The sequence below is a fragment of the Hypanus sabinus genome, chromosome 17 (genome assembly GCF_030144855.1).
Source record: "Hypanus sabinus isolate sHypSab1 chromosome 17, sHypSab1.hap1, whole genome shotgun sequence".
Classification (NCBI taxonomy): Eukaryota; Metazoa; Chordata; class Chondrichthyes; order Myliobatiformes; family Dasyatidae; genus Hypanus; species Hypanus sabinus.
In genome coordinates, this window is record NC_082722.1 from 18,554,635 (window position 1) to 18,572,067 (window position 17,433).

Genomic DNA, 17,433 nt, shown 5'->3' on the forward strand with positions numbered 1-17,433 from the left:
GCAATAAGAAGAGACAATATGAAATAGGAAGTTAAGCTAGCCAATAATATAAAAGAGGATACCAAAAGATTTTTCAGATGCATAAGCACTTAAAGGGAGGTGAGAGTGGATATTGGATTGCTGGAAAATTACGCTGGAGAAGTAGTAATGGGAGACAAAGAAATAGTGGATGAACTTAGTAAGAATTTTGTGTCAGTCTTTGTCATGAAAGACTCTAGCAGTATGCCAAAAGCCTGAAATTGTCAATGAAAGACTGCATCCATTAGGAAGGGCAAACAACCAATGTGTAAATGACAACAAAGGTACAAATACAAAAATGAATAATAAATAAGTAAACAAACAGATAAACAAACAAATCAATACATTTATAGGTAGATAGATAGATAAATACAAAGCAAATGGATAGCTGGTTAGATGCCAGATAGATAAATAAATATTGAGAACATGAGATGAAGAGTCCTTGAAAGCAAGTCTATAGGTTGTGAGAACAGTTCAGTGATTAGGCAAATGAAGTTATCCATCTGTTTCAGGAGCCTGATGGTTGAAGGGTAATCACTGTTCGTGAACCTGGTAGTGTGAGACCTGAGGCGCCTGTACCTTCTTCCTGATGGCAGCAGCGAGAAAAAAGCATGTCCTAACAATGGATGCCACTTTCCTGTGACAATGGTACTTGTCGATGTGTTCAATGGTGGGGAGGACTTTACATGTGATGGACTGGGCCATATCCACTACTTCTTGTAGGATCTTCTGTTCAAGGGCATTGGTGTTTCCATATCATGCTATGATGCAGCCAGTCAATATACTCTTCACCACGTCTCGAGAAGTTGGTCAAAGTTATAGATGTCATGCCAAATCTTTGCAAACTCCTAAGGAAGCAGAGATGCTACCATGCCTTCTTTATAATTGCACTTATGTGTCGGGCCCAGGACAGGTCCTCTGAAATGATAACACCGAGGAGAAGGTGCTTGGGAAACTGAGAGGTCTGAAGGTAGATCAGATGAATGACACCCCAGGGTTCTGAAAGAGGTAGCTGAAGAGATTGTGGAGGAATTAGTGATGATCTTTCAAAAATCACTAGTTACTGGAATGGTTCTGGAGGAATGGAAAATTGCAAATGTCACTCCACTGTTTAAGAAAGAAGGGAATCAGAAAAAGGAAATTATAAGCCTGACTTGTTTGGGAAGATGTTATTTAGGATGAGGTTTCAGGGTACTTGGAGGTACATGGTAAAATAGACCAACATCAGCATGGTTTCTTTAAGGGGGAATCTTACCTAACAAATCTATTGGAAATCTTTGAGGAAATAACTGTCAGAATAGACAAAGGAGGGTCAGTGAATGTTGTTTACTTGAATTTTCAGAAGGCCTTTGACAAGGGGCTGCACATGGAACTGCTTAACAGGGTAAGAGTCCATGTTATTACTGGAAATATACTGGTATGGACAGAGCATTGTCTGATTGGCAGGAGGCAAAGGGAGGAAGAAAGGTGACCTTTTCTGGTTGGCTGCTAGTGACTAGTGATGTTCTGCAAGGGTTGGTATTGGGTCCACTTCTTTTCACGTTATATATCAATGGTTTGGATGACAGAATTGATGGTTCTGTGGCCAAGTTTACAGATGATATAAAGAAAGATGAAGGGGCAGGTAGTATTGAGGAAGCAGGGAGTCTGCAGAAGGACTTAGACAGATTGGGAAAATGGGCAAACCAGTGGCAGATGGAAAATAGTGCAGATTAGTGGGTATTTTGGTCGAAGGAATAAAGGGGTAGACTATTTTCTAACCAGGGAGAAAGTTCAAAAATCAGATATGCAAATAGACTTGAGAGTCCTTGTGCAGGATTCCTTGAAGTTTAACTTATAGGTTGAGTTGGGGGTAAGGAAGGCAAATATTCATTCATTTTGAGAGGATTAGAAAATAGGAGCAAGGATGTAACGCTGAGGCTCTATATGGCATTGGACGGACCACACTTGGAGTATTGTGAGCAATTTTGGACCAATTATTTAAGAAAACATGTGCTAGCATTTGAGAGGGTCCAAAGGAGATTCACACAAATAATTTTGGAAATGAAAAGGTTAATGTATGAGGAGTGGTTGATGGCTCTGGGCCTGCACTTGCTGGAGTTTAGAAGAATGAGGGGAAATCTCATTGAAATTTATTGAATATTGAAAGATCTAGATAGAGTGGATATGGAGAGGATGTTTCCTATAGTGGGGAGTCTATGTCCAGAAGGCACAGTCACAAAGGGACATACATCCAGAACAAAGATGAGGAATTTCTTTAGACAGATGGTAGTGAATCTGTGAAATTCATTGCCACAGACGGCTGAGGAGGTCAAGTCATTGAGTACATTTAAAGTGAAGGTTGATAGGTTTCTTGATCAGATAAGATAAAACTTCATTTATCCTGAAGGAAATTATTGTTGCAAGGGTGCTCAGTCAGCAATATCTACCTTAAAATACAAAAAGTAAGCATTAAGGTTTGAAAAAAATACAAATGTGCATTAAAAAGTAATAGTGCAAAATACAGATGTGCAATGAAATCATATACTTATACACTCAAAGAGGAGGAGTTGTAGAGTCTTACAGCTACAGGGAGAAAGGATCTCCTGTGGCGTTCAGTGGTGCACCTCAGTGGAATCAGTCTGTTACTAAAGGTGCTCCTCTGTTGTCCAGTACGTCATGGAGGGGCTGAGAGAGATTGTCCATAATGCACTGTACCTTCTGCAGCATCCTCCTCTCAGTCACAATCACCAGGGAATCCAGTTCAGAACCAGCCTTCCTGACGAGCTTATCAATTCTTCTTGGCATTAGCTGCTCTCACCCTGCTGCCCCAGCAGACTGCAGCGGAGAATAGAATGCTGGCCACCACCAAGTCAAAGAATATCTGCAGCATTGTACTGCAGACATTGAATGACTGGAGCCTCCTCAGGAAGTACAGTCAGCTCTGTCCCTTCTTGTACAGAGCCCCTGTATTTTTACTGCAGTCCAGTTTATTATCCAGGTGAGGTATTTGTAGCCCCTGGATGACTTCCTCATTCATTCCCTTGATGGAGGTGAGAATGCAGAGTGTTTTCACCTTCCTAAAGTCTACCACCAACTTCTTTGCCTTAGTGATGTTGAGCTGCAGGTGATTCAGCCCACACCGCTCAACAAAGTCGTCCACAACCCTTGTACACTCAGTCTCTTGATCCCGGCTGATACAGCCCACAGTTGCCAAAATGTCCAAAAACCTCTGCAGATAGCAGGACTCTGAGTTGCATCTGAAGCCTGAGGTGTAGACGGTGACAGGAATTTTCAGGGTGTCAGAGGTTGCAGGGAGAAGGCATAAGAATGGGTTGGAAGGAATAATAAATTGGCCATTTTAGAATGGCGGAGCAGACTCAACGGGCCAATTCTGCCTCCATATCTTATGGCTTTAAGATCAATCTAACCCTTTCCTCCTAGCCCTCCATTTTTGTATCATCCATGTGCCTATTTAAGAGTTCCTTAAATATCCCTAATTTATCTGCCCCCAGTTTCACTCCTGGAGCCCATTTCACACACCCACCACTCTACGTGTAAAAAACCTATCTCTGACATCCCCACCCCCCCAACCCCACCAATCACCTTAAAATTATTAGCCATTTCTGCCCTGGAAGAAGTCTTTGGCTGTCCACTCGATCTATCTTCTTATCATCTTGTACACGTATCTCAAGTCACCTCTCATCCTCCTTTGCTCAAAAGAGAAAAGCCCAAGCTCACTCAGCCTATCCTCTACGATATGCTCTCTAATCTGAGTAGAAGTGAGTGGTGCGGGGTAAAGGAACTATGAGTTTGGTAGCAGTGGTTTGGGGTTCTCTGGAGTTGTTGAGGTCAGTGATGGTGTTGGTGACAGTTTTCTGATGGTCCGGATTGGGGTCCCTTCAAGGGGTAAGTAGGAGGAGGTGTCTAAGAGTGTCTTAGGAAGGTTAGCATCCAACATTAAGGACCTTCACCAATCCAAACATTTTTTCTTCTTCTTACTACTGCCAAGGAGGAGGTGCTGGAGCCTGAAGATCCACACTCACTAATTCAGAAACAGTTTCTTCCCATCTGCCATCAGGTTTTGTAATGGTCTATGAACACTACCTCATTATTTTTTGCACTATTTATTTACTTGTAATATATAATAAAGATATGTCTTGCCAGGGTACAGCAGGGTCCAGACCCAAAGCGTATCAATGCGACAGGGTCTTGGTCCTGGTGCATGGAAGTTTAGTTAATTTGAACGTCAGGCCGGATGTACTGGAAAGACATGGTGTCAGGACTGGAGGGGAGGGTTGGGCCCGTTCTGCTTGCTGCTCCACGACATTTACTCCGCTCTCCACAGAACTTACACTGTAGATAGGTCCTGCTCCGAGCTCTGTGTCTCCGAGCTCATTTGTTTCTCTACTCTGTGATGAACTGAATTTGAGGCTGTGGGCCTGCTCTGGCTGCTTTAGGCTTTGTGTCTGTGGACGCAATTTAGTTCTGAATGCTGTTGCTTGCTTTTATTGTTTGCCCAATTTCTGCTTTTTACCCCCTCTCTCCGCACATTGGGTGTTTGTTACTCTTCTTAAATGAGTTATTTCGGGGTTCTCGTTTTTGTGGCCGCCTGTAAGAAGATGAATTTCAAGGTAGCATAATTTATACTTGGTAATATATGTAATTTGAACTTTGAAATTTCACGTCATACAAGACAGTGATAATAAACCTGATATTCGTTGGCACAAAATGAGAATTAGGTTCTTGACTTGAAACATCCACTGTCCATTTCCCACAGCAGATGCTGCCAGACCGTCTGAGTTCATCCAGCATCCGGTTTGTTGTTCCAGATTACAGTATCTGTGTCTGTTTTTTTTGTCCTCCACCAAGCAGGATCCTTCGATAGGAAACGTTTACTCTTCCCACAGACGCAGCTTGACTCATCGAGTATCCCCAGTATTGTTTCTGTAGTCTCCAGAGGTCTACGGAGAGTGTTTCTCGCACGGCCCACTAGCGCCCCAGGTGGCAGGACTTTCACGCTTCACAAAAACCCCGACGAAACCCATTGGTCTTTGGGTCTTGTCAGTACAACAGATACGAAGCGGTGATTGGTTGCGACAGCGTCAATCAGCTGGAGGGGGTTGGCCTATTCTGGAGCGGGGTCTGAGGGCAGCTGCAAGAGGTTGTCAGCGGTGCTCGAGTGTTGTTGGAGGGGCTGTGAGGTGAGGTCTGTGCCTTTTTCATCGAGTTGGCGTCAGATGCCGGTCCGACGTCGTACACCGGCCGGTTGCTGTTGCCGCTGACAGGCGCCGACCTTCTTTGTGGCCCCTCTTTAGAGGGACTGCTCGGAGAACAGGGCACTGCAGGCCCTCGGGTGGGTGGGGAGACGTATGAAGGCCCGGTTTGGGGCTTCAGTCGTCGGCCTTGTGGCTCGCTGCAGCCGCTGAGACCAAGCGAGGCCTGCTAGGGACCCGATCTCTGATAGCGGCAGCGGCTGCTGCTACAGGGAGGGCTTTGGCCCCACAATGGGCCTCGTTGTATCCCTGACTCTTGCTTAGACAGGGCATTTCTCTACACGGCTGGTGAGACCCGTTCTGTTTCCCCCCTCTGTGTTGGCGTCCTTGCGTGCTTCATTTGTTAACCAAAACTACAAAAACTGCCTTTATTTTAAAATCGGGCAGCAATCTCGTGTTTTGTATTTTTTAATATCGGTACGATCGGTGCTTTATTTTATGGAGGAATAGACAATGGTTGAAATACTGCAATGAAGAAGTACAACATCTAGTTCGCTAGCTGCGCTCTAAACTTTCAAAAATTGGCTTGAACTGGTATGGACATGAATTTGGTTTGTGAAAATATAAGAAGGAACTACTGTGTGCCGAATTTATTGCCATAAGGTCTTGAACTGACGTTAAGATACTGTAATTCTTTGTATTTTCTTACCTGCGGCTCTAATCATTAACTTATCTCACTAATTTAGAATTGTAAGGCTATCTTGTGGATTTTTATCTAACGTGTTTTAAGAACAAGCCCCACTCATCTAAATTTTGTTTAAAAGCTTTGAATGGGAGGGGAATTGTGATTATTTTTGGAGTGAATCAATTGAAATGGATACTTCTGGTTGGGATGCATGCTGGTGAACCTGACAGTGTTGTTTAATGAAACTCTTCCTTTGAGAAGTATTGCGTAAGGTAAATATAGTTATGCTGAGGATATTTTTGGTATGTCTTATCTGTGACAGCTAGCTCTTCAACACATGTCACTGGAGCAGGTAAACCCCTTTGGCAGTGCACCTCTTCTCCTCTCCTCTGATCTAACAGAGAGGGTTACTGTGGAATCACAGATTTTTCTGCTTTAACTCTCAAACCCTTCTCAAAAATGTTTGCTTTTTAGTTTTGCTTCTCCTGGAGGTCTCAGTCCTGGATTCTACATTTTCAACATCGAAAGAAGAGCAGCATCCTTTTGGATGTTGAGTCCTTTGGGTGCTGTTGGTACTCAATTTCCAGTGTACTGGCTCACAACCAAAAATGGCTGTGACTGTACCATTGTTACAACTATCTTGCATGGCCTTTACAGTGCATTGGATTTCTAGGGTTTTAAATTTTCTTCATTATTATAATAATAGATTTCTTCATGTTTTCTTAATTTTGGTTTTACTGTACTTAATTTATAATATAAATTTATAACATTTGAAGTTTATGGGCTAACTTGTGTTTTTATAACATTTTAGTATTTTATTTCCATTGTCTATATGGATTTTATACGTGTGTTTTTACAAATCAACAACCTTCTAAATCTAAAAGGATCTCACTTTTAGTGGAATGCTTATTAGTTGTTGACAGTCCTTGGTACTAGCATCTCAAAATACTTTCTTTTCTTAGAAGATAGAGATGGCTGTGATTTCTTTTTTCCACCACTTGCCTGGTTGATCCCATTAAGCCAACCAAAGTTTGCTTGAGACTGCACAGCAATATGAATTGAGGAAGGCAATTGGAATTAAAGAGGTGAATACTTTGTGAAAATCTAAACCCAAATATAATTTGTCAATCTCTACAGTTTATCACTGTACTATTTGAAAAAGTTGAGTAGTTTCCATCCCGACTGTGAACGAAGAAATATTTTTGGAGTTCATAAATAGATGATCAGTACGATTATTCTCAAGAAATGTTGCTGTCATCTCTATGCATTTCAGTTGCCTCCAGGCTTTCCTGTTCGGCTTATATAGCTTTGTTCTCCACTACACACGACAATTTAGACTGAATTAAGTAAGGGTGGCACTGATAAACTTTTTTTGCCATATGCTAACTTTTGCAGCTTATTTTCCTCCTCTAGTCTGTTTGCAATGCCACATGTTTGATTAATTTTCACAAACTGCTTTTTCATTTTTTGGTCCAGTACCATAACTCTTATATAGAATATAAATACATTTCCCCTTCTTCCCCCCCTCCCCCTCCTTTTTTTTAAAATGCAATATGTATGTTATTCTGTGGAGAACACAGTTTATTACTATGATTTTTTTTAGTTTCTCTTATATAGATATCAGATAGTCTGGTTTTGCTGTCTTGATGCTATTATGGCTTTACTTTGGATAACAGTAGGGCCATTTTAGAGAACTGTTTGAATGCAGTTTAAACTGTGATTTCTTTGTTCATTTCACACTGAAGTAATGTTTTACAGTTAATTTGATTGGTACACAACTAAAGACACATGTTAATACCTGTATTGCAGTATTTCAGAAGGATGTATAACTGGAAATGGATTGTTGGAATTTTGGATAATTGTTTTAATTTTGAGGGAATTAAGATGAAGGGTTATTCTTTTCCATGAACACACAAGTATTCCTGATTTTTTTAAAGTGTCTTTTTATTTAAATCTGTATGTAGCCTGGTGAAAAATTCTTGGCAAAATAATTTATAAATACATTTGAATAGCATCACTTGATGTAACTCCTTCTAGTTGTCATTTCTTTTCTTAGATGCTGTGATGTTGAGGCTCAATAAGGCACTCATGAGACCACATTTGGAGTATTGTGTGCAGTTTTGGGCTCCTTATTTTAGAAAGGGCATACTGACACTGGAGAGGGCTCAGAGGGGATTCCCAAGAATGATTTCAGGAATGAAAGGGTTACCGTATGAGGAACGTCTGGCAGCTCTTTGGCTGTATTTCCTGGAGTTCAGGAGAATGAGGGGGATCTCATAGAAAAATTCTGAATGTTAAAAAGCCTGAACAGATTAGATATGGCAAAGTTATTTCCCATGGTAGGAGATTCTAGGGCAAGAGGGCATAACTTCAGGATTTAAGGGCGTCCATTTAGAACTCAGATGCGGAGAAATTACTTTAGTCAGAGGGTGGTAAATCTGTAGAATTTGTTGCCATGAGCGGCTGTGGAGGCCAAGTCATTGGGTGTATTTAAGGCAGAAATAGATAGGTTCTTAATTAGCTAGGGTGTCAAAGGGTATGGGGTGAAGGCAGGGGAATGGGGATGACTGGAAGAATTGTTTCAGCCCATGATTGAATAGTGGAGCAGACTCGATGGGCTGAATAGCCTACTTCTGCCTCTACATATTATGTTATATGATTGTTCAGTCACCATGTCAGTTCTGTCCTGTTCAGCAGGATATGAAGGTGTGAGCCATTCTGTCACTAATGACTTTTGAAAATAATGGGTATTGTCCTATTTGACTTCAGTTCACCTATCTAAAGTGAGTATGAAGAGAATTGCAAATAAAAAACTAAATATCTTTTCTGGGCATCTTCCAAAGATAATAAAATAGAGTTTTATTGTAATCTAGGAGTGAAGTGAATGCTTTTGAAATATGGCTCATTTTATTTTAACTCAAGCTAAACTCTTACCCTCTGTGGTTTGACATTACAGTATCTTGTCTCCTCTGATTAGGAGAGATCTCTTCCCTGTTCACATCTTAAGTAACAGAATGACTTCTGATTCCAACATTGTCTTAAATTGTGCACTGGCTCCCAGACTGTGTTGTGCCCACGTGACTTAACTGTTAACTGGGTAAAAGAACCCAGTGAGGACTGTGCCTAGCCAAAATATAGTTTTCCTTGCATAGATAAATATCTACAATTTCTCCACACTTTTCTATTTTCTCTTTTCCCCTACACTTTTCTGTATAAAACAGAGTGAGGCCATGCTCTTCGGAACCTGACCTGACTGATTCAGTGTCCCCTTCACCATCTGGTCTGATTACATTAAGATGCTAAGGATCTGGTTCAGAGGGACTGAGGTATACCCTGGAGAATTGGCTGGAGCAGTGGGAAGAGTACTCCCTGTTGATAACTGGGAAGTACCTGGTCATCAGGTGTGGGGTACTTTCAGGACCCATTCCCTACTCCTGCAGCTTGGGAATCAACTGTGCTGTCTTCAGGTTGATCTGGAGATCCTAGCTGGAGCAGGGCAGGTGGGTCACAATGCATAAGTCTAAGACAATGGGAGCAAAAAGATACTCAATATTGTCTTCACTCTGACCACTTTCCTGTGTGGCTGCATCAGGCTGCGTGTGGAACCTAAGTATATGGGCACCAAGTACCTCTACAAGCTGAGATTCTGTCCCTGGGGTGTTAAGTAGGTTAGGTCTGGCTCTGTTGCTGCGCAACATCCCAGTCACCTGAATGTTGCCGCACTACCTGCCCTTTGTGGAAACATTCATCTGGACTAACTGTTTGACCACAAGTCCACTAGGCAGTGGTCAACAGGGAGCATCCAGCAGGCACTCCAGTAGAAGGGGTCAAGTTACGTGGGGGTGCTTTCCTGACCTGTCTGTCCAGACCATCTGTCAGAATACCTCTTCATCAGGCCTCACCAACTGGTGCTGACCGGCTGCCAATGAGAGGGGCCCTCCCAGTCAGATCCTGCCTGCATGCCTGGCGCGTCACTCCCACAGCATGCTGTCTACGGGATGATTGTAGTGGGGAAGAGATGGTGGAAAACCTCTTTGCAGACTGCGGGTCTATGAAGAGGGTATGGAGAAAGATGAAAGGGCTTGTGTCGCTGTACATCCTGAGCAGCTGTGTGACAGAGGACTCTGATCTACAGACAGACATACATTATTGATCCAGAGGGAAATTGGGTTTCGTTACAGTCGCACCAACCAAGAATAGTGTAGAGATATAGCAATATAAAACCATAAATAATTAAATAATAATAAGTAAACTAGGACAAGTGGAAATAAGTCCAGGACCAGCCTATTGGCTCAGACTCTGAGGGAGGAGTTGTAAAGTTTGATGGCCACAGGCAGGAATGACTTCCTATGACGCTTGCTCAGTGTTGCATCTCGGTGGAATGAGTCCTTGGCTGAATGTACTCCTGTGACTAACCAGTACATTATGGAGTGGGTGGAAGACATTGTCCAAGATGGCATGCAACTTGGATAGCATCCTCTTTTCCAACACCACTGTCAGAGAGTCCAGTTCCACCCCCACAACATCACTGGCCTTACAAATGAGTTTGTTGATTCTGCTGGTGTCTGCTGCCCCAGCACACAACAGCAAACATGATAGCACTGCCCACCACAGACTCGTAGAACATCCTCAGCATCGTCCGGCAGATGTAAAAGGACCTCAGGAAGTAGAGACGGCTCTGACCCTTCTTGTAGACGGCCTGTTTAACAGGCTATCCTCAGAGACATGGAGATGGATACCAGAGCTTCTGACAGATCATCAATTTGGTGAAAAGTGCCCTTTGGTCTGCCCGAGGCTCGTTGATCTGCCAGCACATTGAGATGTCTGTGGAGAAGTGCTGCCAACTGGCATATTTCAGAGATCAGTGGCACGTGCTGAAGCTTGCTGCATGCAACACGAGGGTTTGGTTGGGAAGGCCCACTGTGTAGGGTTCTTTTCCTACTTGAGGGAGGAGTTGGTTTGTGGTAGTGGTTATTATACCACCCAGAGGGCCACATTAGTGGCAAACAGTGCTATTGATGTTTAGGAATGTAATAGAGTAGTACAGAAAACATTGATTATGAATATAAAGAACAAAAAAAGCATTGAATCGTTTATTTTTGCAAATATTTTTATTATCTTGTTTAAAAAGCAAAATCATAAATGATGTTCTTTCTGAACATGAATGTTTTAAAAGGACAGTGCCTATTTCTAATTTAAGGTGGATACTATAGTGTCTTTAAAAAGACTTCTGGACAGGTATATGGAGCTCAGAAAAATAGAGGGCTATGGGTAACCCTAGGTCAGGGGTCGGCAACCCGCGGCTCCGGAGCCGCATGCGACTCTTTTAACTCTGTGCTGCGGCTCCCTGTGGCTTTAGAAAATAAATGAGTATTTAATTAAAATGTATTTTATGTTAGTTTGTTAGTTTTTGAAATGTAATTCTAAATTTGAAGATTATGGTGATCTTGTACAATCTAAATAAAACGTTGTGGCGACCCATTTCCTGGCACATCCGAACCGGCTCACAATTTGCCAGCGTTCTGGCTAAGGGTGATAGCCTACGGGGGTTTGTGAGTACGTGTCTTTTGGAGCATCCGCGCACACGGGGGGAAGTATGAGAGAGACTTAAAAGCAAGGCTGTGTAGTTCGAATAAAGTTATCTTTGACTGCAGTTTAACCACTCCGTGTCGTTATTTTAGTGCTGCGTGTAGCACACCGCTACAACGTGTTTTTATCGCTATTAATATATGTCACCACTGCCAATGCCTGACACCCGCCAGTGCGCAATTTCTTTTAATTTTTCGATCCAAGGTAGGCTAACGATGTAGTAACCTTCAACCCAACATCTTTTTTTGGAGTTCAAAATGTTTTTGTTGCATGCAGAAATGTAATTTCGTTTGCTCTGCAGGATTTCATCGATTTCATAAATGCAACACATTATAGTTTGTTTATACATAACATAAAGGCAAAAAAAATGTTGTACGCAGTGTTATTTCATTTTAAATGTCAAACGGGTTTTGTGGCTCCCAGTGTTTTCTTTTCTGTGGGAAGCGGGTCCATATGGCTCTTTCAGTGGTAAGGGTTGCCAACCCCTGCCCTAGGTAATTTCTCAGGTAAGGACATGTTCGGCACAACTTTGTGGGCTGAAGGGCCTGTATGGTTTTCTATGTTTCTACTTCTGTGGGCAGGCTGACACAAACTAATCCAGTACCTTTTGTTTTAAGGTCTGCATACACAAACACTTGTTTTCTGATGAACTTCAGACAGCCTGATATAATAAAGCAGACAGTGTCTGTTCTTGTGCCTCAAGTCAGCCAGCTTTCTAGCTTTGTATATCTATTAACTGACTTGTGTGATGTTGACCTTGTCAACATGCCAAACTGTATTTATGACTTTTTTTGAGTGCTGAACAAACCAAGCAGCATTGTAATTTTTGCTCCAGACCTTTTCATTCTGGATGGTTATTAATTGTGTTAACAGATTAAATAAAACTGCTTAAGCAATAGTGTTTAGTTTATCAAAGGAAATGGGAGCCAACTTTCCTAGTATAAAAAATCTAGGCCTGGAAATTGTGCTTGACACAATTGCTTGGTTATGACATAAAGCTATCATTATTTGGATCCAAGTCAACTTTATAAGGTACTATTCTTAAGCAATTTGCTTAAATAGTCTATTTTCTTGCAACATAAATGTTGTTTGTACCTAGGGATTATCTGCATCTTAGGGCAATTTTAGGAATACATTTAAAGTTAATAATTAATGCTCATCATGAATTTTACTTGGGAAGGTAATGGAGAGTTCTCTTATTGAACTGATGGTCTTTGCGGTGAAGATGTTCTTATAATGTTGTTGGATAGGAACTTACAAGTCTTTGGCTCAGTGACAAAGAAGATGTGACTTTCCAAGTTGGCGTGATGAGCAAGTCCCTTGCAGGTAATTGTATGGTATGCAGTCATTACTGTTGTACTTCTAAATGGTAGAGGTCTTAGGTTTGGAAGGTGTTTTCAAAGTAACCTTGGCAAATGATCATGGTTCATTTTGTAAATAATACACATTGCAGTCTGTATTGGCTGTTTAGGGTCTTGGATGAAGCCTGATAAGCAAAGTGTACTGGACATTGTTCAGTTTCCGGAACATTGCTGGAACAGCACTCAAGACAATGGTGAATATTACAACTTCTTCCTGAGGTGTCTTGTGAATGGTGGATAGTAAAGAGATTAATTGTGTGTCCTGGCATGGTTTGGTCATGTGGGCTTCTGGCCATTGCTGAACTTGACACAATACATTGGAGTGGAGCATTGGAGGGAATCATTGGTTGGTGAGGTTAATTAGATCATTTGCCATGATCAGAAGTCCAGTTTGAGGTCCGGGTCTCTGCTGGGAAGAACAGGCCCCCAGTCCTCAGGGTTGCATTGCCGGTGGTGGGGGCGGGGGGGGGGGGGGCGTCGTAGTGCGCTTGGCAGAGGATGGTGCTCAGAACGGCTGCGCCGGAGGGAATGGTCGGAGGTTCGACGCACTCGGAGTCCACTGCGGTCGGGGCGCTTTCACTGTGCACTGCGTCTGCGAGGCTGGGTCCAGCGGCGCTTTCATTGTGTGCTGTGTCTGTGAGGCTGAGTCTGGCAGTGCCGTGGAAGTCCATAGCCGGGGTATTCCCTTCTGCCGTCTGCGTGGGATGACGAGTCTATTTGGACCCTGAGGACTTGTGGAAACTGTGTGGTGATTTCTTTCGAACTTATAGTCTTTTAACATCTTTGGACTATTTTCACTGTGCCCATGGTCTTTTTTTAAAAATCAATTATGGTATTGTTTGCACTGTTGTAACTATGTGGTTTTGTGTGGGCCTTGTAGCTTTAGTTTTTGGTTTGTTGGGTGGTAGAGTTGGTCTCCTGACTTGGTGTGTCTGGGTAGTCTTGTTTTGTTGGTGAGTTTGGAGCTGCTTTCCAGGGAATGCGCTAAGATGGTAGTGCGATATTAATATGCAGCAGCCTCTCTGGACTCTGGATTTGGGGATTACCAAACATTACGTGGATTTTCTGGTGTAGTCTGTTTTGTCGTGTGCTTTTGTGATATCATTCTGGAGGATCGTTGTTTCATTTTTTTAACTGAATTGCAGTTGTGGTTTCAAAATGACAATAAACCAAAATTCAATATTTAGGTTATTCAGGGTTAATTATTGGAAGTTTAGTGGAACTACTCTTGATGGGCATTGAAGTCTTCAATAATGAGTAGATTTTGTGCCTTTTGTTAATCTCGAGTTTCTTCTAGTTGGTGCTTAACCAGTGTTTAATGTGATGAAGTAGAGTTATGGGATGTTACTGTGGTCAGGTTTGACCTCATGGATCTCATGGAATCTGGACTCAGTGGTGAGGACCCAGAGAGCCATTTTCTTCATATTGTTTGCCATTCCTCAGTCACTATAGGTTGATCATGATGGTGCATTGGATATAACTTGTTGGTGATTTTTTTTAATGTATTTAAGCTGGAATGTGTGATTCCATGAATAGCTGTCAAATTGCAGCTTGACTGTCTGTGGGACAGATTTATTTGGATCAAGTTACTAGATGGTTGGACGAGAGTTTGATGCATCTCCCAGGCTGAGTTTGCTTTTGTTGAGTCTGATTCTACATTTAAAAGTCAATGTCCTAGTAATCAATCCAGTTTTGTTTTACTGTGATAGTGCAAATAAGGAGTTTTCTTTACATTCCAAATTGTGTAAGTTTTTAAATTTTCCATGTAATCTGAGTGAGTTATAAGTTAGATTGGCATCATTCTGGGTGAAATTTAGGTTAGTTTGTCTGTGCATATTTGAATACTTTTTGATTTTTTTTCTCATTCAGTTCTCTCTTTGCTCTCTGAGGGATACTGGAGAAAATATCTGACTTTGTGAATTAATTACAATGATGCATAAGTGGTGCACTTCTGAAATGGGGTTGATAGATCTCGTGCAGTGGCAAACTTCCATGTTGTTAGAATCATTGGGTAACAAACATTTGGTAAATTGATTATTGTCACATGAACAGCTTATTTGCATTTGGTCCAGAGCTTGAATCATAACAACAGTTCCACTGAGGTAGTACAAGGTAAAACAATAAGACTGCAGAATTAAGTGCAAGTGCAGTACAGGTAAACATTAAAGTGCAAGGTCACAGTGAGATAGATTGTGAGGTCAAGTGTCCATCTGATTATGAGGTCGAGTCCACCTTATTGTACTAGGAAACAGTTCAATAGTCTTATAAGAGCAGGGTGGAAACTACTTGAGTTTGGTGATACGTTCATTTAAGCTTTCGTATCATGTGCCGGATGGGAGGGAGAAGAGAGAATATCAGGTTGGATGGGACCTTTGATTATGCTGATTGCTTAACAAGACAACAAGAAATGTAGACAGTCCTCAAAAGGGAGGCTGGCTTCAGTGATGTGCTGAACTGTGACCACAGCTCTCTGCAGTTTCTTGTGATCATGGGCAGAGTAGTTGCCATACCAAGCTGTAGTTCATCCAGATGAATGCTTGTTATGGTGCATCAATAACATTGGTGAGAATCAAAAGGAACATGCTGAATTTATTTCACTTCCTGAGGAAGTAGAGCTGCTGGTGAAGTTTGATGTATATAGGAGCATATGCACTGCTGCCCTTTTTAATTAAATTGAATGATCTTTATTGTCATTATACATAGGTACAATGAAACTCTGTTTGGCTTCCTCTCAGGCAATTAAATAAAGCGGTAGATAAAAACAAGACAGTAATAAAAAAACAGTGTTAAATAGATAAGTAGCAGAAAATAAGTTGCAGCAGCACCAGAGTATCACAGTAATGCACAAAGTGCCGTTAGTGCAAGTATTTGAGTCCTTCTGTGTGCATGAGTGTGCTCACAGTTTCAGTCATTGTTCTGTGGGAGTGGTGTGATGGAAGCCACAGCTCTGGGGTAGAAGCTGTTCCTCAGTCTATTTGTTCTGGCTTTTAGTGTCCTGAAACTTTTGCTGGATGGCAGCGGGTCAAACAGGGAGTGGCCGGGGTGTGTGGTGTCTCTGGTTATGCTGATTGCTTTCCTCCTGAGTCTGCTGGAATAGATGGTGTCCAGTCCTAGGAGCTCCATCCTGACAATTCACTGGGCCGCCTTCACCACATGATGCAGGTCTTGTCACTCAGCGGCTGTGCAGCTGGCACACCACACTGGCGCTGTTGGTCAGGATGGTTTCAGTTGTGCTTCTGTAGAAGTTAAGCAACAGCTTTTGTGGGAGTTTGTCCTGTTTCAGCTTTCTGAGGAAGAAGAATCTTTGTTGTATCTTTTTTACAAACAGCGAGGTGTTGGTGGTCCATGTCAGCGAGGTGTCGGTGGTCCATGTCAGCGAGGTGTCGGTGGTCCATGTCAGCGAGGTGTCGGTGGTCCATGTCAGCGAGGTGTCGGTGGTCCATGTCAGCTGTTTTGACAACATAACTCCAAGGAACTTTAGGTTTTCCATACTTTCTGAAGTCAGTGACCCGCTTTTTTATTTTGCTGACTTAAAGGTAAAGGTTGTTACCATAACACAATGTTGTTACGCTCTCTACCTCCTTCCAATCCTCTTGACTCATCAAAATCTGAGATGGCCCACTTAGGTGGAGTCAGCTAGAAAAGCAGAATCTAGACACACAGTTGTGAGTGAAAACCCTGTCTTGTGGGACACCATTGTTGGGAATAACTACAGCAGGGGTGTTATGGCCTTTCCTTACTGATTGCAACCTGTTGAATCATATTATGTATATGAAAGAGTAATCCTAGTTATAGCCTATGGAAGGCCATCATGAGAGTGAAAAGGCAATTCTGTGTGAAGTTGGGGACAAAATTGGATGCATGACAGCTTTGGCAGGGCTTGTGACAGACTTCCTGTAAGGCAAAGCCTAGCATCATATATAGCAGTGCTGAGCTAATGAGCTCAATGCCTCTTGTGCATGCGTTGAAAGGGAGGTTAACCCTAAGTTTAACAATAAGAGATACATTTTCTAGCAGACATTCACAGTAAGTACAAACAATACAATAGAAACAACAAAAGATCACACCCAACAGGACAAACAACTAATGTGCAAAAGACAGCATACTGTGGAAGTACAACATTTAATAATAAATAATCAATATGTATTAAAAACACGAGATTAAGAGACCTTGAAATTGAGTCCGTAGGTTGTGGGGAAAGTTACGTGATGGGGTGAGTGAAGTTATCCCTCTGGTTCAGGAGCCTGATCGTTGAGGAGTAATAACTGTTGCTGAACCTGGTGGTGTGGGTCATGAGGCTCCTATACCACCCTTCTTGATGGGAGCAGTGAAAAGAGAGCATGGCCTGGATGGTATGGGTCCTTGATGGACGTTGATTTCCTGCGTCAGTGCTCATGTAGATATGTTCAGTGGTTGTGAGGGCTTTACCCATGAGGGAATGGGCCTTGTGTACTACCTTTTGTAGTTTTTTTCCATTCAAGGGCATTGGAGTTTCCATACCAGGCTGTCATGCAACCAGTCAATATTCTCTTCACTACTCATCTAGAGAAGTTTGTCAAAGTTTTAGATGACATTCCAAATCTTC

At 42.2% G+C, this 17,433-nt stretch overlaps 1 protein-coding gene across 4 annotated transcripts in view; it reads left to right on the forward strand.

The window, feature by feature from the left end:
• The first annotated feature begins 5,115 nt into the window (after positions 1–5,115).
• Positions 5,116–17,433, forward strand: part of mbtps1 (membrane-bound transcription factor peptidase, site 1) — a 113,054-nt gene continuing 100,736 nt past the window's right edge. Inside the window, exon 1 of one of the 4 annotated variants that reach the window (XM_059992628.1) lies at positions 5,116–5,201. The gene's annotated coding sequence lies outside the window, so the exon portion shown is untranslated. Of the gene's footprint in view, positions 5,207–5,397; positions 5,562–17,433 lie in introns of those variants that run through there. The other 3 variants (XM_059992627.1, XM_059992630.1, XM_059992626.1) reach the window with 3 other exon arrangements.